The following is a 10,520-nucleotide window of genomic DNA, read 5'->3' as shown; positions in this document are numbered from 1 at the left end:
TTTCGGGATGCCTATCCCAACTTTGAGCTTGAGGACAAGCTCAATATGGAGGAGGGGAGTAGTGTTATGGATGGCAAATATGGTAAGGTTTATAGGCGACACCCTAAAAAAGGTCAGGCAATGGATGGGGAGTAATAATCAATTCTTTTTTTATGCATGCTATAACTTAGGAGTATTTTGAAGTATTTTTATTATAGATATTTTCCATTGTGGTAGGAGATTTGTTTTCCTTTTTTAAAGTATTTGTTCTCCCTATTTGAAGGGTAGTTTATTATGAAATAAAGCATGCTTTAATCCCAATAAAACCCTAGTCTGTATTCAGTAAATCGCATAGCTTGGTCTCCTTTGCAGGGAGGCTAGGATGTTCCAGCATTCACGGCACCTGTGAGTGCAAGCACTGGTCCAATCACGAGATCCAAGTCCCGGGGCGTAACACAAGCTTCAATTTCCACACCTTCATTTCCAGATGACAAAAAATACCCTTTCTGATGAAGAACCTTCAAGATCAAACACACAATCCGATATTCCATTTGACAACCCTTCTCAACAACATATATCTCCTCAATAGTCTCCTCTACAAGACTACAACCACCATCAAGAAGGAGCACCAGAATTCATTCAACTCCTTCTTACTTGGAAGATTATATTTGCACAAATGCTCTTTTCAATAGACATCAGATTCATGCCTCTCATTTGCATTATGTATGCACACTATGACTAAAACTATGTTACCTAAACATGTTTGTTTTAGTACTCCATCCACAAATAGCAAGCAGTTGTTATGCAATATGGATAAATTCACTGAACCATCGACATATGAAGAAGCAACTTCTATTCCTGAATGGCAAGAAGCCATGGAAAAAGAAGTTGAAGCTTTGGAAGCAAATAATACATGGACTCTTGTTGATAGTTAAGCTAATCCGCTTCCTGTTTGGTCCAATTGAATTAATGGGTGTTTGATGTTATCAATCTAAATCAGGAATATAAGATAAGATGTTTCCTGATTCGCCCAATTTTTTCTCCTTCTCAGCAAAACCGATTGAAGAAAGGGTTTTGGCGGAGCTTCAGTTGTTGGATCCTCTATCTTCCCCAAAATCAAGGATCTTTTCCTCTTTCCTTTCACCTTCATCGGCATCTTCACGCTTCTAATTCTAATCGACGTCAAAAGAACTGTCCTTTTTAACACTATCTTCATTTCCCTGAAGATTCTTCCTACTTCAATCGCAATTATACCACAAGAACCTTGGCATCAGTGGAAGGTAATTAATTGTACATACAGTCATAAGGCTTCTAGACATCATCATCAACATGAACAACATGAGATTTTAACTTGGAATCCATTTCTTGGTTTAGTTAATTCTTGTTGCTTCCTAATGGATCTAATGTCGGTTACAGAATCAAAAGATTATTTATAGAATTAAACAATCGATCTACCATTACAATACTTAAAAAACAAAATAACACAAAACGACCTAAGAAATTGAAATGAAAACCAACAACAGGTTGATTAAAGCAAACAGAGCAAAACAAACAAACCATTACAGATATGGAATAACCGGTTCTTCAAGATCAAACCCAAATTACCCATAACATTACACTAGGATCCTACCTATTGACAGAATCCAGATTATTTATAGAATTTCACTGTTTACCGACATACCAGCAATCCGATTTGGTTCTTCAAGCAACGTTAACCTGGATCGTCTTCGGCTTCTTGGGTTCCGGAGGTGGCAGTTTCTCCACCGTAACTGTAAGCACTCCATCTTGACAAATCGCAGATATCTTATCCGTATTAGCATTTTCCGGCAATGCAAACTTCCTCATAAACTTACCGATCCTCCTCTCCATTCTCACGTACTTCACTCCTTCCTTTTCTTCCTGATCATGTTCCCTTTTCCTCTCTCCACTTATCACCAACACGTTGTCTTCCTCCACCTGGACCTTGATATCTCCGGACTTCAAACCCGGCATGTCGACGATGAAGACGTAAGAGTTGGGATACTCCTTCACATCGGCCGGAGTTGCAGCCATTGCTCTAGCGTCACGGACGTAAGCGCGAGTAGGTCCGGCACTGCTTGATTTGCTGTTGGTGTTGTTGTCTTCGTTGGCGTCGAGGATGTGGTGGAGGTGGCGAAAAAACGGCGTGTCGAAACCCATCAGACTGATATCCATTTTGATCTCTGTTGATGATCTGATTCGAATATCCTAGCGCGATTGAACAATACAAGTATGAATCGAGAACTTCTGTTACTGAGGAATGACGAAGAGAGCATTTCGATAGAGGATTTATACGGTAGAAAGGAACGTGGAGAGGTGGAAGAGCAGGATAGTTCTGGAAAGAACGGGGAAGAGAAAAGGAAACTAGGAGCATCTAGTAGCTTCTTTTCATATCCGGAAGACATGGGCCATCTCTTAAAATATCCGATCTTATTTCCAAAGATTTATTGTAGCACAGGAATAAATTACAATTTTGGTCCTTATACTACATCCATCTACTGTTTTAATTTTCTTTTTTTAATTATATATATATATATATATATATATATATATATATATATATATATATATATATATATATATAGAGAGAGAGAGAGAGAGAGAGGTAAGTTATATTGAGAACACGTAAAAGGTTGAGAACGCGAGAACAGTCCATTTTTGTTACATTGTCAAAATAATGTACTTAAAGTGTAAATTTTTAAAATACATTTATTTCCTTAATTTATGCAATATTAAATTATTGTATTTGCTACTTTTAATTCTACTGATAACACATATCCCGAATTATTCGTACATACCATCTTCATCTCCAAAATATCTGTCTTCTTTCCTTCACCTTTCAATCGTTACAGTACAGTTCCAAGTTTGTGTCTTTTTTGATTCTCCGATGATTTGCAAGCATCTTTAAGCTGGAATTGGAGGATCCTTCTACATCAATTTGTTTCACATTATGTATCAATAATCTCGTAGTTTTTGCTCTTCGATGATATGCAACCAATGTGAAGCTGGAACATTGGGATTCTTCAAGATTACTTGCGTTTTATCTTTCAATATCGTCGATATAAAAGCTTATGGAGGTCGAATTTGAAGGAGGTTATGCAGTCGGGAATCGCACAAGAGATAAGTTCCTTTTACGTCATTCAACATTTTTCATAAATTTAATCGGTATTGTCATCATTATGTTGTTGATTTCACTTGGTATCCAATGTTTTACATGAGTTTTCAATGTATACTTTCGATTTTGTCAAACGGTTCATGGAAGATTTTTGACCTATTTTCTCACTTATATGTTCACTGTTAACTTTTTTTTCTTTTTTAATCATATAAATCGATTTGCATAAGGTTGAATGGTGTTATTGGCATCACTATGTTGTTAAATTCAACTGCAAATCATCGATTGAGATGAGGTTGCAATGTAGATGGTTTGATTAGGTAAATATGTTCACGGGTCTTATTTGCTCTAATTTCACACTTATGTGTTACCTGCTAAAATGTTTGCACTACATTTATTCACCATAGATTCCATTTAAATGTATGTTATTTCTGTTTTATTCATATGTTTCAATTTGCATTATGTTTATGGGTGTAGTTAACAGTAAGATTAGACTTAATGTTTTTGTTATCATGTATTATCTTATTTGCCCTAATTTCACGCTTTTCTGTTACATGTTAAATTGTTTGCACTACATTTATTCACCATAGATTCCATATAAATGTATGTTATTTCTGTTTTATTCATATGTTTCAATTTGCATTATGTTTATAGGGGTAGTTAACAGTAAGATTAGACTTATACTTTTGTTATCATGTATGAACTACACTAGGGGGCATGAAAAGTGAGCGTATCCATAACAGATACTCACTTATAAAATTCAAGAATGATCCCTCAAACTCAATAATAATAGATATGGACGTAGATGCATCTGATTCTATCAGGATTACCCCCATACCAACCATTGCAAAACCTGGAGTTTTGACTTAAAGGTCAAAATTCAAACCTGTTTCAACTGTTAAACCAATTCAGAAAGAAGGTAGGTTTTTTTATTATTTTTTGAATTAGTTATCACAACAAAAAGCATAGTCTTCATTATTTTTTTATGCCTCAATAGCAATATAAGGTCAACATTCCGGACATAGTGTTTCTGTTGAAGTGCTTCATGAAAATCGTTCAAAGCAGAAATGTGATCCACATTCCACTTCCCATTCACCTGTGCATGGTTATACAAAATCATGGTTATACAAAATCAGGTAGCTCATTAACACTGGCTTTTTTAATTTGCTAGTGTAATTCATTTATCTTATTTACTGTCTTTTGACTGATGTATTGTATTTTCCACCAAAAAATTTACAGATGTTAGAACAATGTTGATTTGTTGGACAATCTTGATAAGAATATGGGAGTAGCAGTTGTATTCATTCACGATTAAAGGGATATTCTTCTATGATTATAGCAGTGCATTTATATTACTATAGATATATTCATTAATGATTGAGGTGTATTCATTAGTATTAGAGGTGTTTGTCTTTTGGTTAAATCGGTGAGAATGAAACATATACTCTTTTTCATCTTTTTTTTTGATGTAAATTTATATTCTATTTAGGCATATTTATGATTAAAGGTTTATTTATTTGTGAATATAGTGCAATAATAGTAGATATTTGCATTATATTTTTTTGTTTGTGTACTAATTATTTACGATTATAAGAAAATAACTATGTATTATACTTTTTTTTTGGTGTTATTCATTTATGAATAAAGGTATATAATAAGTTATTTTTGTAATATGATTTATTTTTTTATGATTACAACTATCTTGATTTTTTTTATCTTTAAATTTTGTTTTATTCATTTATATTACATTAGAAATATATTTTATTCGTATATATTACAAAATCCCAATGCAATAAAAATCTCTTCAATTTCTTTAATAATTGAATGATAAAAATAAAATAAAATAACATTTTTCAAAGAAAATAATGCTAAATGATAATTTTATTCATTTGCCTAAATTAAAAAAAACTAGAATCTTTATCTCATTAATGTTATTTATAATTATGAAAATTGGTAGTTACATCTCATTATTAAAGGAATCTATTAATTACATATGACTCATTAATATTTTAATTATTGTAAAAATTCATTTAATTGTGGGTAAAGAAGTGTTCTCGCGTTCTCAACCTTTTTCTTTTCTCGATATAACCTCTCCATATATATATATATATATATATATATATATATATATATATATATATATATATATATATATATACACATAAAAGGAGCAGTTCAAATGAGAACCATAAAAGATTAAGAACCCCAATTAATTAGTAAATATTTACACGATATTCTTATTAAACATGTTAAAATCCTAATTTTTTGTGTTTTTGGTATGAAAAGAGCAAACTTATAATTTTTACACTCTAATTCTCATATTTTAACACAAAACTTATATAAAATACAGATTTACACAGTCCATTTACAGTTTAATGTAAAAAATTCACAACTTAATACAACCTTTTTTACAATAATTCACTAATTCAAAGAAGTCAAAAACTCAAACTCTACCACTACATGCCGCCACCAACCACCTGTATCAACATAGTAGCCGTCATTTCTTCCAAATCACATCTGTAAATAAAGTCATGCATTAACAACTTAAATATTACGTTAACAGTCTAATAAAGCCTATTAATTCACTCGTTTTGAATCTAATGTAAAACAATTATAAAAACTAGTGGATTCTTACAAATTTATACAACAAAAAAATAAATATATTCATAAGAAAATTAACACAAAAATTTATACATAAATCATTCATATTTTAACACAAATTATAAAATTTTCACAACAATATGCATTCAATTCACAGTTTAAACAGAAATTCCACAGTTTAATGCAGTCAATTCACACTTTTAAACACAAAAATAACAGTTTAATATAAAAAATTCACAGTTTAATATAGTCAATTTCACAATTTAAATAAATATTCATAGCTTAATGCAGTTGATTCAAAGTTTAAAATACAAAAATAATAGCTTAATACGTAAAATTCACAGTTTATTACAATAAATTTACAGTTTAATACAAAAATATAAATTCACAACAATAATATTAATTTAAAAGTTTTAATACAGACAATTCATAGTTTAATATATAAAATTCACAGCTTAATATAATAAATTCATAATTAAAGACAAAAAAAAATTATATTATAGTCATATTTTCAAATTAAAACTTATATCTAGACGTTAATATATGAAGACATTTATATGTATTAAATTGTGAAATTAATATATTAAGTCGTGAATAAAATTTACAACGTAATACACAATTCACAGTTTACTATACAAAATTCACAGCTTAGTATATAAAATTCACAATTTAAGACAAAAAAAATTATATTTACAACCATATTTTCAAATTAAAACTTATATTTGTACGTTAATATAATAAATACACAATTCACAATTTAGTATACAAAATTCATCAGATACATTGTGTGCACCACATAAATTCACAGTTTAATAGAGTTTTTCAGAACTCTCATTCACAGTTTAATAATCAGTTTAAGACTCTCATTCATTGTATTTATAATATAAAAACATATTAATTCACTCATTCACAGTAACTAACTTAAATAGAACTAAACAATAGTTGAAACATTAAAACATCATAGTTCAAAGCTTAAAAAATCAAAATTCATATTATTTGAGAAAACACTAACATAATAACACACATTTTAAATTCAATTCACAACTTAACAACAATAAAACATAAAGTGAATAAAAACTTGATGCAAACATTATAAAAAAAACATAATAAACATGGATTAACAACTAAGTAGTAGAAAAAAACTATGTTTAACAAAAGTAAACATCAAATGAGAGATTAGAACATTAAATTCACAACTTAACAGAAAGAAAAAAAAAGTAAACAAATATCAACATACCTGATGCAAATATGGTGTTGTTTCACTAAAAATCAGAGAGAAAAAGATGGAGCTGAGTTTGCAGTGCTACACTGGAGCGGCAAGGCAGTAGCTGTGGTGGCAATTGACATCAATCTCAGATCTATTCTGTCAATCTTGTTAGAAGTCGTAGATCTGATGGCATAAATCATAAATCCATAAGCGAAAATCATGGATCTGGTGTCGGAAATCATAGATCTAATGTCAGAGATCATAGATCTGAACTAAACCGCTTGAGATCTAATGAAAACAAAGGATTTTAGAGGTTGAATACATACATCTATGGTTGGTAGAGGTGGTGGTGGACCAGATCTAAACAGATCTGGTGGCCTTTCATGGAGATCGAGAGAAAAAAATGGAGGCGAGATGAAGATGCGTCATCAGAGCTCACAGATCTGAACATCAGTGGTGGCGAAATCAATGGTAAAGTAGATCTAATGTGGTGGTGGAGTAGATCTAGACTTGAAATACATCAACCACACCAAATCTAATGCATATCTGGTGGTGTTTCACCAAAAAATGAAGAGAAAAAGATGATGTTGAAATATGAATGTGACGATGGTCGGAACCGACGAAGGTCAACGGCGGCAGCGCCGGTAGGTGGCGACAATGGTGGTAGTTGATGATGATAGATGGAGGGTTTGTTTTTGAACTTTTGAAGGTGAGTGGGAGTGTTTGGATGCATGAAAAATAATTCAGATCTTATTTTGTAGTTTAACATTAAAAGTTCTTAGGGTTCTTAACTTTTGGTGGTTCTCATTTGAACCTTTACCTATATATATATATATATATATATATATATATATATAGGTTCATGCGAAAACATCAATATTTTGCGAAAATGCGAAAACATATTTTATCTTATAAAAATCAAACACATGTACTTTAAAAATTAAATTTATTAGCAATAAACTAAAGATAACAAGTTTACATTGGAAAGTGTTATGGTAACATAGATTTAAAGGTGGTTTAACAACCGTTTTTTTTCACGTCCTTAACAACTTTTAAATTCAAGTTTTCATAATAAAAATGTCAAAAAAACATGTTTCGATAATATGAAACAATTTCTCATGTATCATTGATTATCATTAAGTAGTTCAAAGTTGGGATGGATTGTTGTCCAAATATAAGGTTGAGGTGGCACAATCTCATAGGTTTTACTTGTTTTCACGTTTTCGCAAATTATTTGCATTTTCGCATAAACCTATATATATATATATATATATATATATATATATATATATATATATATATATATATATATATATATATATATATATATTGTGACAACCCGATATTCCAAGTCAATGTAATGTTCAAAAAGTCAAATATTATAATCTATTTTTTTGGAATCAATAAAAAATAGCGTCAAAAATGAAATGTTCAAAAGTCTCAATTGGGATAGATAAAATGTTAGATATCGTGTCAAGGTTCTCAGAAATATAAAGAACACTCAAATCCGAGTTATAACGAAGAAGTTATGACCAATCAAAGATCCGCGACAAAACCGGTAAAACACTGTTAAGCGTAAAAAGTGAAATTTCAATAAAATACTTTTTAGCCTTAGGTATCTAAACGGAAGTCGTAGATTATGTTAAACCGCAAATTTGCATAAAAAGAACGTCCAAATCTGACTTTGTATGAGGAAGTTATGATTTTTCTAAGTTTCAGATACAACAGTAGACAGCTAAAAACTCGAAATAGAGACCGAGCGATTTTTAGCCAACGCAGCCTAAGCAAAAATTTAAGATCACGACAATAGTAGTACAACGGTAAAAAGACAGATGAAAACATATGTCGTATGAAGAAGTTATGAATTTCTAACGAACTTTTCCTGTCCCGGCCTGTTAAAAATATAATATTAAAAAAATAAAGTCGAAATTAGCCGATGGAGCTCGTATGCGAAAGTTACGGATTTTCAACGAACTTTTCCTGTCCCGGCCTGTTAACGAAACTTGTATAGTATAATCTCACCTACGTGTGGATATAAAGAACGTCGAAAACGGAGCTCGTATGCGAAAGTTACGGAATTTCAAAGATTTGGGCACACACTTCGAGGCTTATCTGAAGGGTTATGCCCCGCGTACGAGGGTACGCCCAGCGTACGCAAATGCAGGGCCTCGGATCGACCACGTCTCCCCTATTCCTTCTAGCCCGTCCCATCCGAAGTCCGGTGTCCAAAGGTGACATCATCGCTGACGTACGTGCAGCGTACGTGAAGTACGCCCAGCGTACGAGGAACGCCCCACGTTCTTCGGAGTACGCCCAGCGTACGAGACCAGCCTCCACTCCTATAAATAGCATGCGAGACTTCCGGGATTTAATTGCTCATTCACTATTTTCTCTCCCGAGTTCCATACTTCTACTATCTCAAGAGTACCCCGACACCCCGGTTTCATATCCAAGCTCGGACGAAGGTCCGAAGCTCCGATATTTCCGAGAAATCGACTTCTTTCCTGTCGAAGTGCCGCCCGAGCAAAGTCTCGTTTTCTTCAAATCACCACACTTTCCAGGTGAGTTCATACCCCTTTATTTTCACGTTTTTACTATACTTTAGGGGGGGAATACAAGTGAAACACAATAAAAACTTATGTAACAATATAAATCGTTCCATAGGATTTCAAATGCTTCGTCTACATTTTTGTTTATAAATGTTAAACAATATTACTACTAATGTCACACTTTACATGCGAAGTTAGTAATACACCAAGTTTTATCATTTTAATGGAACACATTTTCGAAAAACTATAATAGGTATAGTTTAAGAGTTATTCATGACATTTTACATACTATAAACACTATAAAGAGGAAATACTTACATTTACAAGGAAAATGGACTTTTCATTTCGTAAATCTATTGATACTAAATTTTGTGAGACATTTGACTTCACCGTACTTTCAAGTACGCATTTCAAGTCCTGTATTATAAACCATAATCTCTTGTAGGGAGAGCGTGATACTTGTGTATAGATCTATACGGGATTGACAATCCCGCGCCTAAACTGTTAGCTACAGTTAGACCGACAGGTCTGGGGTGACAAACGTCATAACACCTCAACGCCTGAAGAACTTTGTTATAGGCAGTCTGGGTCAATAGCATGGTTATAAAACTCACATGGAGTATCAAAACATTTTGATTTACGGGGCTATCAAATGCATTAGTGATTATATATATACATATATATAAACCTACTTACACTATTTTAGGTATGAAAAATAATTATGCATTCCAGTCTTTGGAACTTTTCAAACTACCATACATACATGGAAAATATTGGATTTTCTAGAAACAAGCTCAGTTATTTTATACAGAAAGACATACAATTCTAGTACAAAAACGCTTATGAACTCACCAACTTAATTGTTGACACTTTTTCAAAACTACTTGTATTGCTCAGGGATTCAGTAATACAGGTAAACCATCAGCTTTTGGAGAAGGGACGCTAAGGCGTCAGTTTTCAAACTTATTAAATCATCATATTGTAATTTATTTTGAGACATGTATCACATGCAACAATGTAACTTTTTAATTATATTTATGATGGTTGTGTTTAA

General features: G+C 32.0%; 1 pseudogene; it reads right to left on the bottom strand.

Annotated features, from left to right (window-relative positions):
* Positions 1-1,480: 1,480 nt before the first annotated feature.
* On the bottom strand, positions 1,481-2,340 carry LOC145125640 (17.9 kDa class II heat shock protein pseudogene; annotated as a pseudogene).
* Between the last annotated feature and the right edge of the window lie 8,180 nt (positions 2,341-10,520).

The sequence above is a fragment of the Lactuca virosa genome, chromosome 7 (assembly GCF_052849685.1).
Source record: "Lactuca virosa cultivar CGN04683 chromosome 7, Lactuca_virosa_CGN04683_v6, whole genome shotgun sequence".
Lineage (NCBI taxonomy): Eukaryota > Viridiplantae > Streptophyta > Magnoliopsida > Asterales > Asteraceae > Lactuca > Lactuca virosa.
The sequence above is the reverse complement of the archived record's forward strand: the minus strand, read 5'-3'. Positions and strand labels throughout refer to the sequence as shown.